Raw genomic sequence first — 14,400 nt, forward strand, 5'->3', positions numbered from 1 at the left:
TCCATTTAAATACACATTTTGCGAAGATCTAGCAGGCTGCTCACTCCGTCCCTGAAATGTTCTAAATAATGCGGTTGAACTTTCTTTTTGAAAAGGATTCATTTTCCGGTGTTTGTGTTACAGATCTGTACAAAAGCACTGTCCCCAAATTCAGCCCCTGAACACCCATCCCCCAGCCATCCGCTGTGTCAGAATCAGCCCCGCCCACCCGGAGCAGGGACTGAGAACGCTGGGCATGTGTCTGGCCAGCTAGGTAAGCCTCAGGGTGAATTTCTCGGTCCTTTAGAAATGTCTTACAAAGTTTAAATCAGCACTAAAAATCAGTAGGCTTTTCCCTCTCTTTTGTGCAAAAATGAATTAGTTCCTCTTAAATGTCTGGCACCACACTGGTAATGGAAAATCAGGTGTCTAACTTACTGCTCACCCATCCCGGGCCTGGCCCACAGCTGATGTGTTTTCCTGTTTGTTCAGGTTCTCCTTCGGAGAGGTGTGGCACCCTCAGCATCAGAACTGGAAACCTCCTTTACCCTTTCCTATTTTGGTCTTTTTACTACTGTTGCCAACTGCCAATTCTCTTTTATACCAAAAAAGAATGTAAATTCTGTCACTCCACGTTCCTCTATCCTCTCAAAAGGCTCCAGGCCCTAACCCCCTTTTTGGAAATAAGGTCTTTGCAGATGTAATCAAGTCACAATGAGGCTGCTAAGGTGAATCCTAACCTAGTATGTGGTGTCCTTGTAAGAAGAGGAGAAAGGATACACACACACACACACACACACACACACACACACACACACACACACACTCAGAATTCCACCGAACAACAGGGACGGAGGTTGGAGTGACGCGGCTGTAAGCCGAGGAGCGCCAAGGATTGCTGGGAGCCACGAGGAGTTGGAAAGAGGCAAGCAAGGATTCCACCTTGAGTCTCAGCGGGAGCAGTGGCCCTGCTGATGCTTTGATTTCAGACTTCTGGCCACCAGAACTGTGAGAGAATAAAATTTCTGTTGTTCCAGCAGTAGGCTCATAGACACTGAGAAGTGACTAGTGGTTACCAAGGGGAAGGGGCATAAAGGGGCACAATAATTCACAATCACAATATAAGTTGGTCACAGGGACGGTAGTGCAGCATGGAGAATATAGTCAGTGATTCTATAATATCTTTCTGCGTTAATAGATAGTGACCACACTAGGGGGGTGAGGATTTAATAATACGGGTAACTGTGGAACCACTGTTTTGTACATTTGAAAGCAACATAAGATTATATATCAACGATACTGAGATAAAAAAAAAACTTTGTTGTTCTAAGCCACCCAGTTTGTGGTACTTTGTACAGTAGCCCTAAGAAACTAACACATTCTGAAATAAAATTCAGGATGTATTTCATTGAACAAACATGTTTGTACTTAAGCAACGATTAAGTATTTATAACAGTCACCAAGGCATGCCGGCCAAATGGCAGATTGCCCTTGCAGCCTGTTTTTGCTGCCTTTTGGGTGAAAAGCAGTAAGCACCCTCAGCTCTACTCCCCCGTCTTGGTTCCAATTCCTGCCAGGTGCTGAACACCTCCTCTCTTTATGCAAATATGTTTGTTCATTGAGACTGACGTCTGACTTCAAAACAACAAAATTCCCTGGGAAGACATAGGGAAGTTCAGTCTGTCCTCAGCAGCTACGTCAACAGTTACAGAGCCCCAGGATGGCATTTCCTCAGACCTGCCCTTCTTATGCCCACACTTCTTGCTGCTGTACAGAGACCAGGACAAAGCACTGCCACTTGCGTCCTGCTCTCAGTGCAGCACCTATTCGCTGTCTCTTGTACTCATGTTTATGTATTTCTTTGAACATTTTTTTCATAGGCTGCTATCTACCTGCAAAGAAAACTTTGTGAAAGGTGTCATACAGACACAGTGAGGCCCACGATGCCAAGGCATATAACCCTTTCCTCTGGGCTCTCTTCAAATACAGCATTCACTCCACACTCCTCTTAAAGCAGTCAGACATCCTTTTTACTTGATTTAAATGGCAACTGCTGTTTACAACAGCAACTTAGCATTACGGCCCCTTTGTGCCTTGGAGAATTTTTTCATTACTCTCAGTTGCCTCTAACTGATGGATTAGAGATCACTTTGGGAAAGGTACCTCAAAGCGCCACCCCACAGTGTAAAGACAGAAGGAGGCAGGGAGGGAAGACACAAGGGAAGGCAAGTCAGGGGAGTGGGGGGAAAGCAGGCAGGGATGCTGGAAAGGAGTTAGGTAGGGACAGGGGGAAAGGAAAAAGAAACAAAAGACTGGAGAAAAGTGAGAAAACAGGGACATTGTATTGGAAGTACACTCGGAATAATAAAGCAGCATGGTAAAGTCCAATAAAAATGCGATGTAGTCTTAGTTACATTAAGTAGGTATTTGGGTCTTGCAGATGCAAAAATCAGTTGGTACAGGGGTCCCTTGGCAGTGCCACCAGAAGCCCATTGTAAGCTATGCAGATTAAAGTGGGCTCTTTGGTCTGCTGCGAGGACATTTTTATGCTATGAGTCACTGTCACCCAACCAGTCCTGGTGTTGTTACCCAACACCTCCATAGTGCTGTGCCATCTGCACGCAGCGCTGGGGGGTGCCCACTCTGGCTCGATCGGTTCTCGCAGTAGGGCACCTTTCTAAGATGTCAGATAACTCTCATGGGTCCTGCTTTAAAAAACACAGGAAGGCGTCTGGTGACACAGGCAGTCTCCAACCTAACAGTGGTCTGTGTTCCAAGAGCTCATTTCAGATGCTTTGAGTCCCCAGCCGCTGTGAGATGCAGGCTCTGCTCCTGGCTGGCTGCGTGGTCTCAGCAAGTCCCGCAGCCTCTTTGTGCCTCAACTTCTTTATCTATAAAATGGAGATAATAATAGTATTTCCTGGAGTCCTGGTGAGGATTAAATCAGCTAGTACACATAAGACACTAAGAACAGTGCCTGGCACGGAGTAAGCCCTAAGTAAGTGTTCCTTGAAAAATGACAGCAAGGTCAGCTGGCTCCCAGGGCCTAGCTAACGTGCACACTGGCTCTCTAGAATGAAAAGCAGTGCTCACAGGACTCAGCACAATGCTGGGCACATACGAGGGACTCAGCACCTATTTTTGAGTGGACAAAGGAAGCAGAGAACAATGAAATGGGACAATAGCTCACTTGTTACTAACCTCGCATGCTATTCCCTGAGAATCAAGGCAGGTTTGATCAGGAAGAAAGCAACTTCCAATGATTCTGAAGAGGCTGGGAAATGTCAAGGGCTTCAGAAGACTCAGAGACAGGCTACATTCTACCTACTTCATGTAAAAAACATGTGCACTTCTTTTCCCTGTAGCATTTTATACAAAAGCACCACCCTTGGTCATAATCGGGGCCTACTTTCTTCTTCTGTTTTATTAAGGTATAACTGAGAAACAATATTGTATTAGTTTCAGGTATAAACATAGTGACCAGACATTTGTATGCATTGTTAGTCTAAATGATAAGTCTAGTTACCATCTGTCACCTTGTGAAGATATTACAATATTATTGACTATATTCCCCATGCTGTACATTATTTTCCCATGACTTATTTGTTTTATAACTGTAAGGTCTGTACTTCTTAATTGCCTTCACCCATTTTGCCTGCCTCCTCCCAACTTCCTTCCTTTCTGGCAACCAACGATCTCTTCTCTGTCAGTCTGGGTTTTGTTTTATGTGTTTGTTTTGTTTTTTAGATTCCACATATAAAGGGAAGCATGTGGTATTTGTCTCTCTCTGACTTATTTCACTTAGCATAACACCCTCTAGATCCATCCATCCATGTTGTCACAAATGGCAAGATTCCCTTCTTTTTTATGGCTGAGTAGTATTTTATTGTACATATATATATATATATATACACACACCACATCTTCTCTATCTGTTCTCCCATTGACGGACACTTAGGTTGTTTCCACATCTGGTTATTGTAAATAATGCTGCAATGACCATAGGGCTGCATAAATCTTTTAGTGTTTTCATTTTCTTTGGACAGATATCCAGTTGTAAAACTGATGGATCATATGGTAGCTCTATTTTTAATTTTTTGAGGGACCTCCATACTGTTTTCCATAGTGGCTGCCCCAAGTTACATTCCCACCAACAAGTGCACAAGTCTTCCCTTTTCTCCATATCCTCACTAACACCTATTACTTCTTGTCTTTTTGATAAAAAGCCTTTCTGATAGGTGTGAAGTGAGGGGATGCAGTTTCCAAGTGCAACATGCTCACTGCAGATTTGTATCGTTGGATAAACTACATCTCAACTTTTTTGATTGCGCACTTAATCTGTACAAAGACTGAACACTCCTAATACATGTGATATTTATTTTTCATAAATCATATTTGTTCTACTTTAGTGTGTTTAGTAAAAACACAAAAATAGAAAATTTAAGAGGATGAGATAAAATATACATATTCTAACACTGTCTTCTGTATCCCAATAAATTGCCGTGAGCCCTTCACTCTGAAAATCCATGACTCAGGGATCCCAGGCCAAGTAACCTACAGTTGGTCTGGCCATGTGATCAACCACGGCCAATAGAAAGTGAGTGGGAAGTGTCCTTTCTGGGACAGAAGCTTTTCAGAGCCAGTGTGCATCTGCTACTTGATCCTCTTTCCCTGGCAGCAGCAACTAGAGGTGATCTAAGGGGCGGAGGCTCCACAGCCTGAGAACTGAATGAGGACAGCCAGGAGCAAGGACCCCACCTGAGCCCCCCACGCAGACAGGCAGCATGACAGTGAAACAAACCTTTGCTGTTTTAAGTCCCTGGGATGTGGGGGGTGTTTATTGCTGCAGTATAACTTAGCCCATCCTAACTAGCACTGTCATTTCCCTTAATGTTGCTATCCCAAATGAGCCTGAATCAATGAGGCTGAATGTAATTATATTTTAATGCTCAGCATGCTCACCCATCAAAACCAAAGCACTCATTTTTAGAGAACTCAGAAAATTCTGAATAGTTCTATCTCTGCCTTCCACACTTCAGCATAGCTTCCGTGCACTATGAAAATGCTTCATGGGGTCGGTGCTGGAACAAATGACGGCCAGCACTGATCCTCGTGGTTATTTGTGATTTCAGGTGTGCACACACTGATCCCTACCCAGTAACTGTCCTGAACAAGTGGAAGGTATAGACAGGCTCTTCTGTCACAAACGACTCTTGTTTGGTTTGGAAACTTTGAGACAAATGACTTTCTAGTGACTAAAATGGGAAGCTGCTCTTCAAACTGACTGTGGGATCTTGGCACAGCTGAATTCAGGCCTATGTACCCTAATGGGAGAATCAGCTTATGCCCTGTACTGCTGTTTACTCTGGGAAAAACAACAACAAAAAAAAGACTTTTCACACCCTGCCCCCAGTTGCATGATGTAATGCTTATGTTCTTGGTAAAGAATATTCAACTTCTGACATCACAATAACCATGGACATTACTCACAGTAAGCTCACAAGCCTGGCAAAGCACGTTCTGTACCCTCTTTATCACTGAAGTCAGCACTGGGTTTAAAAATAGCATTGCTCACACACCCAGGGTACCACCGATTCATTAATGGCCGAACAAACACTGTTCTGGACTCCTTGCTTACACAGGGCTTTAGGCTGAGAGTCCAAAAATTGAGACAACAGCATTTGTCACTTCCCCACTAGGGGTGTTACGTTGTACAAACTTAGAAAGAGATCTGCAGACCCTGAAAGGAATCGCCAAAAATTACAAAGCCAGGATTTAAGACGCCTCATCTGTGACCCAAAAATAACCATACTAAACTGTAATTAGTGAAAATATCTATAAACTTGGGAACCATAACATGTTGAACATACCAAAATAAAGAGGGATACAATGTAAGTGACACTTGCCTTTGTGAAATCTGTAAGTAACAGTCTGAGGTTTTTCACTGAAGCGAAATCAAAAGGTTATTTGATTCTAGATGCCTGATTCAGGTTCTTTACAGAGAAACATCCTGGGAGCAGAGAATGCTTCCATAATTTATAGGTATCCTTAACAGTACATAATGCCATTTGTTCAAATTCTGTGCTCAATAAACAATCGACTCTCTTACTGGGATTCCAGAAAGAACTTTCTGGCTAAGAAGGAAGTGCCCTGTATATGCATGCCTAGCTTCTCTGGGGTTCTGGGATCTCTGTCTAAATGATTCGGATTGATCCATCAGTCTTCTGTAAGATCAGTGAGTATGAATATGTCCTTCAGAACCTCATAATCCTTGATATGGATTTATGAGGTTTAATCTCTAAATCTGCCAAAGTTAGAATTCCAGAGGCTGTGGTGTGCATCCTCAGGTTATCTGCTGAAGGCCAACCAGGTTCAAGCACCTGCCGAGAGCTGTAGGAAGGCTACTGGCACTGCGAAAAGGCGGTACTGCTTTTCGAGAGACCAGCAAGATGACATGGGTGATAGAAGAAAGCCTAACTGACCACCTAAGGCAGTCGTAACTGTTACCGACTGAATGTTGCAAGGTTCAGGGGGAGGATGGAGCACAGAAGAGAGCATCCCAGGAAGGAGGAAGCGAAGCACAGAGGACAGCTCACCAGGAGACATGCATCGGGGCTAGGGAATAAGATCAGACCTGTTTTTATTTCAGGTTTACAAGCCATCCGCTTCCCACAGGACCTGGAGTAATTTACAGAAACAGTATAAAAGTAAGATAAAAAAGGACCGAACCATCTGAAGAGAACACGATGAAGAATACAGATGCCTGACCACAGCTGGGCTCCCCTAGGGCGTGGCAGTGGAATTTGGAAAGACAGGCTGGAGGGCCTTAGCGCCTGGTTTCCATTTTATCTTGCAGGTAGCATGGAGTCACAGGAGGTGTTTGGGAGGGGAGGAGTGGAATAGTCTGGCCTCCGAATGGAAAATGGGCTCATGCGGCAAGGGCCCAGAGGCCACCAGCCCACCTGGAGGAGCATCTGTGAGATAAGATCCGGAAATAGGTGGCGTCAAGAGTGAGGAGGAGCAACCTGAAGGCCTCAGCAGCTGACGGGGGAGGGGGCGGGGCAGGCGAGGACACTGCCATGATGAGGAGTTGTGGTGACAGGTGACGGAGGGGGTGGAGGCTGGTCTCTCTTAGTGCCCTCCCTGGCTTGCCATGGCAGAGGAAGGCATGCCCTGGCATTCATGGCCAGGCCCGGTGTGCGGTGGGCCTTGGAACACAGGTGCTCACAGGGGCTTGGCTTCTGGGCTGCCAGAAGGAGCTGGGACCACAGCAGAACACAGAGGCACATGCTGGCAAAGACCCCTCCAGCCTTGCGGGTGCTCAGTGAGCTTCTGCAAGGCCAGAGCCAGTCTAAAACGCAATCAGTTCTCAGACTGGTCTGTGAGTTACTGTCTTCAGTGGTGTGCTCTAGCCCAAGTTGGGAGGGCACCATCAGACAAGATAAACTTTAACCCCTGGGCTGGGGGCTGGGAGGGGCATGAACCTAGAACCCTCACATGCAAACAGACAGCAACCCACATAGCAGCACATGGGCCCACCGAACAGTCTGGCCAGTGAGGTGCCTCTTCTCACACACACGATATTCATGGAATGTCCAGGTCTCTGCTTCCTCTGCTGGTTGGATGCAGGGACCGTCTGGCTCTCTCACCAGCATCAAGTACTCGATTTACTCCTCCAAACGGGCTGAGCAGACCTGGCGCTGAAGGCCCTCGGTGTGTCGGTTCTCCAAATGTGAAGGGCAGAAACTTCACCGCTGTCCTGCACCATACAGCTCTCAGCTGCTTGCCTTGCGGTCCCAGCCTGGCCAGCCAAGCCTTTTCATTCTTTTTTAGTTAAGCAGAAAATGAAGCTATCAGTTCCATTTCCGCTCTCGGCATGAATCCATTTCCCTTTTCTTTCTTGGCTCAATCTATATGGCTTATAGGATTCCCACCGAGTTCTTCAGTGACTCTTACCTTGCTAAATATTTTTCTCTTTTAAGAAATGCTGGATCCAAATAAAAGGTGGAAGAAAGTACGAGAATACATTCTAAGGGGCAAACAGAGATACAGGAAAGGTTAAAGGATAAGCCTATTGATTTCTTGTCTCCCAGCTTTTACTCCCACAAAATGCTGGGAATTATTGGGGAAGGACATCTATGGAAGTGAAGTCAGCAACCTGCTTTCCATACTTACTCATGCTATAAAATCCCATTAAGCCACCAGGAATCCCTGAATGATAAGCTTGAACACCAGTTAGTTCAAAAGTAGAAATCACTCTGTAATTTGCTCATTTCCCTTGCTCTTCATCTAAAACCGGGAGATGAAAATTGCTGGGAGCCCACCTTTCCTCTGCACTGGAGCAAAATGAGCTGATGATGGTCAGGGTGGGGAGCACAGGGGGATGAGGGACATGCCAGCAGCCCAGGGCCTGCAGATCTGGTCTCCACTGAACAAAGAATTTAGTGCGAGAAGCTCCGTGTCCCATTGATCCTGGGCCACGTGAAGTGATCTAAGCTACGGAGCTGTGACTTAGCCACAAAAGAGAAAACAAATGAGGAACAAGATGAGCCCTTTTTTAATTGCAGGCAAAAACCTGGGAGAAGTTACTCAGAACAAAGAAAAATAGTTGATTTGCTGGGAGGCGGGTTTCCTTTGACTCACAGGCAATCTTTCCCACTGACTTGACAGCACAGCACCCCTGCTCCAAGACCGATGTCAGTGCATGAGGGGGAGCTGCCCCTTGAGTTTTCAACCTGTGACAGAGACTGGAAACAAGCCTGAGCTAGGGACATGCGAGCTGGCTCCCGCACATGAGCTACAGAAAGGACTGGAGCTCATGCGGAGAAGGGCCAGAGGCAAAGGACCACCTCAGGTCAGAGCTTAACAGTCAGCCCAGCCGCTTCCCTGACACCGACCACGCAGATCTGGGCCACAGAGAAGAACGAAGACCTCATTCCAAAAGGAATGAGAGCATTACTGGGTCAACTGACAAAACTGAAATACAAACTGTGCGGTAGATAAAAGCATCATGTCAGCACCAAGTTCCCTAAAGTTGCTCGCTGCAAGGTGTTATGGAGGAGAGGCACCCAGAGAGGGACTCGTGGTGAGGCTGTGCTGTCCACCAGTGCTCTGGGCAATATTGCAATCTCTGTGACCTCTTCTGCCCATGGGTGGGCACCGGCTGCCAGTACTTGAGAATGTGGCTAGTGTGACTCTGAGGACCTGGTTTTTACATTTCATTTCATTTCATTTTTAAACAGCCATTTGTGGCTAGTGGCCACATGGCACAGAAATAAAGGGCCGTTCATGAATAACCTTCTTGCAGATCATTTAGAAAAAGAGCATTATATGTAGATGTTAATACACATATGTACATATACACACGTGTGACAATGAAAGAGAGTGAAAATGAGAGCAGGCATGCAAATGATAGGGCACCTGGGGTAAGATGATAACCAGTGAATCTAGGTAGGAGAGACGGCACTCTCTTTGTGTTATTTTAACTGTTGTAAATTTTCATTAAGTTTAAATTGATTTCCAAATTAAAGATTTTTAAATGTATGAGTCTGAACATTTATTCGTTAATCAATGAAAAATAACAGGATCCAACTGGAACTTATTTGCAGGGAGGAGGCTGGGACTAGGAAGTTCAAGGCATTCTTAAATTTTGAGCAAATGGGATGGATCCCACAAACCCTTGATGTGGCCGCCAAGCATTGCTCGCCCAAGCCCACAACATGGTGCTTCTTCCAGGGGCAGGATCGATGCTTTTGTCCCACCATGGGCCTTTCCAATTCTGCTCACCTGACTGCTAGCCTACAGATGTCCAGGAGGACTGGCCTGCAATGGGAAGGTCAGGGCAGCTTTGTTAATAACAGCTTTATTGACATTTAATTCACATACCATGACAGTTACCCTTTTAAAATTGTGCAGTTCAGTGTTTTTGTTTTTGGTATCATTAATATACAATTATATGAGCAATACTGTGGTTACTAGACTCCCCCCATTATCAAGTCCCCACCACATACCCCATTACAGTCACTGTCCATCAGCGTAGTAAGAAGCTATAGAGTCACTACTTGGCTTCTCTGTGCTGTACTGCCTTCCCTGTGCCCCCCCCTACATTATGTGTGCTAATCGTAATGCCCCTTATTCCCCTTCTCCCTCCCTTCCCACCCCCAACCCCAGTCTCTTTCCCTTTGGCAACTGTTAGTCCATTCTTGGGTTCTATGAGTCTGCTGCTGTTTTGTTCAGTTCAGTGGTTTTAAATAGAGCTGTGTGGCCATGATCACTAGCTTCAAAACAGGTCCATCTTTCTGAATAGAACTCCCACACCCATTAGCAGTCACCCCCCATCTTCCCCTCCACCCCGAGCCCTGACAGCCGCTACCTACTTTCTGTCTCTGTGGATTTGCCTATTCTGGACATTTCACGTAAATGGCTTCATACATTATGAGGCCTTTGTGTCTTGTTTCTTTCACTTAACAATGCTTCCAGGGTTCATCCATGTTGTAGCACATCAGCATTTCATTCCTTTTTATTGCCAAATAATATTCCATTGAATTGATCTAGCATGTAGCTTATCAATTCAGCAGGTGGACATTTGGGTTGTTTCTACTTTTTTGGCTGATATGAACAATGCTGCTATGAACTCATGTACAAAAGCCTGAGTAGACAAATGTTGGTATTTCTCTAGGGGGTAACCAGCAGTGGGACTGCTAGGTGGTGTGGCAACTCTAGGTTTGACCTTTTGAGGAACTGCCATGCTGTTTTCTAAAGTGGCCTCCTGAAGTCCCCAAGTCATTCCATACAGCAGTGCCCATTAAAGCCCATAGAAGGCAATTCTATAGAAATGGCTGCCCTTCTGTCATTCTGTGAAATACCACAGCCTACAGTCAAAGCAGAACTCAGTGTTTGTTTGGTTCGAGGTAAATAGATCAGGGAAGCTGTGACTCGCTCGGTGCCAGCAGCATGCTTAGCCTTGTATCGTCCCGGAGAATGAGCCAGCACCTGGCATGGCAGACGAGGTCTGGCACATCGTGCGCTGATGCCAGATGAAGGGGCGCTCTGTGCGTGGTGCAGCTGCAGCAGGATGCAGGCTGGCACTCCCTCTGACTGTCCCCTCACCACGGCAAAGCTGTTTGTGCTTCTGGTCAATGCCTCGGGTAGAGTTATTTACTACCGCCCACAGACTGCAGTTCTAAAAATGTCTGCTGGGAAACTTGCAGAGAGAAAACCTGGAGAGGGTGAGGATGAGAAATCCCAAGAGCAATTAGATGCAGAGGATATCAGAGGCTGTCCTTCAGGGCCTGTCGCCTGTCAGTCCTGATATATTGCAGATGAGCGCAAAGACCCGTCCCCAGGACTGAGGCCCAGGAAAGCAGCCAGGCCCACCACACACGCAACTGGTGATTCAGCATGTGGCCCCTCGCAGAGGGCGGCAAACAAATGCCTGCGCTTCATGTTAGGGCGCTGGACTAAATTCCTAAGCATAAGGACAAATTCCAAAGCTACACAAGCAAGTTTTGAGGCTGGGGTGATGGTCTGGTAAGGCAAGACGGTTTCTGAAGACACGAGAAAGAGAGAAGCCTGGAACGGCTGGCTCGGCATTCGCCTCTCTTGAAAGCACTGGGGAAGCATCTGCCCCATCACAGACCACGAGCCCTTGGCCCCCTTCTGCCACCCTCATCTCCAGCTTCCCGCTGTCCCATGCCCTTGCCATGTTTCACTCATCTTCCACCTCTCCCACCTCAAACAGCACACTTTATTGTCAAGACTGCTAAAGTAAATTGTATTCCAAAGGCAAATTGCTACCTGTTTAATAAGAAACTGCAACCACAGTCCTGTGTTGTGGGGATGGAGAAATGGAAGGCAGGAGGCTTGAGACCCTGAATATGTCTTACCTTGCACACAGTCTGTGCACCTGGCCCCAGTTAATCTGCACATTCCAGCCTGTCCTTTTTCCACAGGCCCATGGATGTTTAGCAGTTCAATGTAACTCTGAATCCCATGTGCATTCATCCTTTGATTCCCCATTCAATAAATATCAATTATGAGCACCATCATTTTCTTGGTGACTTTAACATGCTCAGCCTTTTAAAATCATAAATAACTGGACCTAGCACCAGGTAATGTGAGAAAAGTTTGAGGAAACAAGGATATGAGCATATTCTACCTCAACTAATCCTCACAATAGACCCATGAGATCACTATTATCCTTACTTTTCAGAAAAACAAGAGACTCCAAGAGACTAACGGGCTTAGCTGTCCAAGGTCACATGACAGAACCAGGGTTCAAATGCATGCGAGCTTTACTCTAAGGCCTGTATGTTTTCATTAATAAATAAATGACAATATTTTGAACATCATACACTCTTATTCAGGCATGACACAATTATTTGTAAAAAAAAAAATGGAGTAGGAGTTAGGAAATTTGGTTTCAAATCTGGCTTTGTGTTGACTTTGAGCAAGTCACTTAATATTTCTGAACATAGGTTTCCCTGTCTATAAAGGAGGCAATGTTTCCCAAAGGGTGCTTAGTATCCTTTGAGTTGTTGATACCTATTATGGAAACAGGAGAAAAAATTTTGAGATTAATTCAGTTAATTAAGAAATGCTGAGTTAAATCATATGAAGCTGTCTTCTTTATTGAAGGATTTCTCAGAGCCTTTAACACTGAATCTCCAAGAGGGTCACATAATATACTCTGTGACCCAAAAGAAAAGGAAAACTTTTCTTTTTCCCTCTATACAAAGCACTTAATGGCTTTTGGTCAAGGTAGGAGATTGGAAAATATTGGACTGGATAATCCCCAAGGAATCTTCCAGCTCTAATAGTGAATAATTGTCTGAGTCTTCTTACCCCTCCAACTAGAGGGCACGCTTTCTGAGGGGAGGATGTACTATTCTGTGAGGTCAGGAGGATGGCTGCCAGGTAGAGGCAGCTCTGAATGCTCAGAGAAACAAAAGCAGTCAGTGACAGCTACGCTGCGGACAATCACTGCTAGAAAGCGGCACCCAAGTGCAACTGGGCTGGTTTTGTCCTTCAAAGCAAATTTCCTTAAGCATTAAGGAGTCTTTGACCTGTCCTGACTGAAGAGAAAGAACCAATGTTGTCTGTCCACAATGCTGCAAATTCACATCTAAGGAAAGTATGAGTCTTTGGGGCAGATCTGTGGCTTGGTAGTTTAACAAATTGGTGGCGATGGCTTGCTGAGGGGCAGTCCAGGCCGGCCTGCCAGGGCCTTCACTTCTCCGGAGGCACCTCCTTCCGTGACGTGCAGCAAGAGGGGGCCCTAACTTCAGAGGCCCTGACAGACCTCTAGGAGGGCCAGGAGACCTGGCTAGGCTGCGAGGGACGGTTGTGCATGCCAGGTTAGAGGGTGGAGAAGAGGGCGACAAGGCGCAAAGGCAAAGGGGCAGCGAAGTACAGAACGTGTCTCAGGAACACTTGAGTGCAGTTTTTAGAACACAGAGTAACTTCCAGGTCTTCTAGGCAGCTTCAAGGGTTTCCCATGAAACTCCTTTCTTTTAAAAATAGACCCATGATTTTCCTTGAGACATTTTTAAAACATGCTTTTTTAAAAAAGCTTTATTGAGATATAATTCACATACCATCTGGTTCACCCTTCTGAAATGTAGAACTTATTGGGTTTTAGTATATTAGCCAAGTTGTGCTTTGATCACTACTACTTCCAGAACATCCTCCTCACCCCCAAAAGAAATCCCACACCCATTAGGTCATTCCCCATCTTCCCCTCACCCTAGTCCCTGCTAACCACTCATCTACTTTCTGTCTTTATGGATTTGCCTGTCCTGTCCTGCTTGACACATGCTATCACCCAATGAACCTAAGAAGTGTATCATTATCCCCCCTTTACAGGCAAGGAACTTCAGTGTTGGGGAGGAATAGCTAATTGCCAAGAGTTGCACAGCTAGCCATGTGATGGAGACAGGATTTAAGCTTGGGTCACTGAGTCCAAAGCCTCGTTCTGCCCACCTCACCATGCTGCATCTTGTCAAGGTGAATAGCTAGCTTGCAAAGGCATAATGGTTCCTATGGAAAAAGCAGTATTCCCTGGACAAAGATCGCTGACCATGTAAGATGCTGGTGTCAGAAGTCGTGTTAAAGGCCATATTACCAAACCCCTTCAGTTTACACAGGAATGAGGAGAGCTTCAACGCAATCGACTGACCTGTCCACAAACCAAGGCAGTATGGCTGCTGGGAACGTTCACCCCTCTCATTTTACAGAAGACAAGTTGGTGTATTGCTCACTGCAATTAGTTAGGAATCAAAAGGCAAACAGAGTTCCCCCAATTGTGGCGTACAGGTCAACAGCCTTCAAACACACCGCCTCAGATCCAGATCCCAGCTAGGAGATCACTCCAGCCAGTTATAGCTCACATTCTTCTGCACTTACCCTGAAGTTTCACCCCCA

At 45.7% G+C, this 14,400-nt stretch overlaps 1 protein-coding gene across 19 annotated transcripts in view; it reads right to left on the bottom strand.

Annotated features, from left to right (window-relative positions):
• Nucleotides 1-14,400, bottom strand: part of HIPK2 (homeodomain interacting protein kinase 2) — a 175,906-nt gene that overhangs the window by 130,401 nt on the left and 31,105 nt on the right. Inside the window, exon 2 of one of the 19 annotated variants that reach the window (XM_057504811.1) lies at nt 2,735-2,870. The exons of the other annotated variants lie outside the window; for them this stretch is intronic. The gene's annotated coding sequence lies outside the window, so the exon portion shown is untranslated. The remainder of the gene's footprint in view (nt 1-2,734; nt 2,871-14,400) is intronic. 19 annotated transcript variants of the gene reach the window in all.

This window comes from Manis pentadactyla, chromosome 7 (genome assembly GCF_030020395.1).
Source record: "Manis pentadactyla isolate mManPen7 chromosome 7, mManPen7.hap1, whole genome shotgun sequence".
Lineage (NCBI taxonomy): Eukaryota > Metazoa > Chordata > Mammalia > Pholidota > Manidae > Manis > Manis pentadactyla.